The sequence below is a fragment of the Choristoneura fumiferana genome, chromosome 3 (genome assembly GCF_025370935.1).
Source record: "Choristoneura fumiferana chromosome 3, NRCan_CFum_1, whole genome shotgun sequence".
In the NCBI taxonomy this organism is placed as follows: Eukaryota; Metazoa; Arthropoda; class Insecta; order Lepidoptera; family Tortricidae; genus Choristoneura; species Choristoneura fumiferana.
The window spans coordinates 10,410,110-10,411,616 of NC_133474.1; positions in this window are offsets into that span (position 1 = coordinate 10,410,110).

Consider the following 1,507-nt stretch of genomic DNA (forward strand, 5'->3'; position numbering starts at 1 on the left):
TTATTACGCGCTTATTACTGTGTTATTACGGGCGTGAAAACAAAGTTTAGATTAAAATCATGTTTAATACACCTTAAAACCAAGGACAAAAGTTTCCGAAAGACAAAACTGTCTCAAAACACAGACATTCATTGCCCCGTAACGCAAAATTGCCATAATTAGTTTCAGGCAATGCAAAATATTCACAAAATTATTATAATTATAAATAAACCCGCGTAGCTCACCCAAAAACTATGAGATTAGACATTTCGGAGATCTCACACTACACTAGCGCCTCTAGCGGCGAATTCATACGCGATAGCTCTCATTGCAATAGGAGGTGCTTGAATTGATAAACATTATTGAAATAAACAAGCTATCATACAAGGTGGGCCCCGTAACAGGAGCAAAAAATTAAACCACAGCTTCCACTCTTCATCTTGAGCTAATTTAGTTCTACAACTTTTGTAAATAACTTGTATTATGATTTTTATAATAGTTTAGAGTTTAATTGGACAAGCAATGTATTGCGAAATCCGTAATTTTGTTACGTGATAGGCGATGTCATTAGGCTATTGGATGCCATACATTGAAAATACCATTTAATTTGTTTGGAGTCAACATAATGATAAAATTACTTAATTTTTGAAAGTTGCAAAACTAAAGTATTTTCATTTGAGTAGCAGAACCTGTGTTTTGATTTTTTGCTCCTGTTACAGTGCCCACCCGGTAAGTATAAACTGAGTTACTGAAAAAATCTTCAAATGGCTGTACCTACACCAAAATATGTACACTAATTCCATCTACAAATATTAAGCATTAACGAAATCATATTTCCATTTTCATTTGCTCAAACAATTGTCACTTTAAATTCCACAACAACATAATTCCACAATGGTATAATGACATCTCTCTGTTTACCAAAAAAAGGGATCGTGTGCAAGTAAATGCACGGGTGCCGTGTGTAATGTGTGCACTTTTCATATAATGTATTAAAATGGGCAGAAAAAACATTTTTAGTATTCACTTTGTTACTCTTTGATTGTTTTTAAGCGAAATGTCCATTTCAAGAAAGCAACGAGCAGTTTGTTGTTAATATCAATAAAACGGTTTCTAGCCACATTGTGACGACAATACTAAAGAGGTCATCAGGTATTGCCCAACTTCCCTATAAATGTTGAATTGACATAATTTTGTGTGTTCAACTATTCATTATGAGCAATTATTTTTAAATGTACGTACCAGCAAATTTCAATGCTTTGTTTTTTTATCATAATAGTTATATTTGCGAACCCATCCCACTTCCTATCGTCATGTTTATGTTAGAGACCGTGCCATTGTTCCACATACATTATGTACTAGTACAGGTAGTTGTTATTAAATAAACTGGTAGCATGTGTCTACATAGTACACGTTTCTTTCAGCTTTCGCAACATTACATAAAATGGAATGTCATCGCGTAAAAAGCAGGTGTATACAACTGTTTTATTTACTTCGACATTTTGGTCGTACGAGCCAGGGGAGCTCA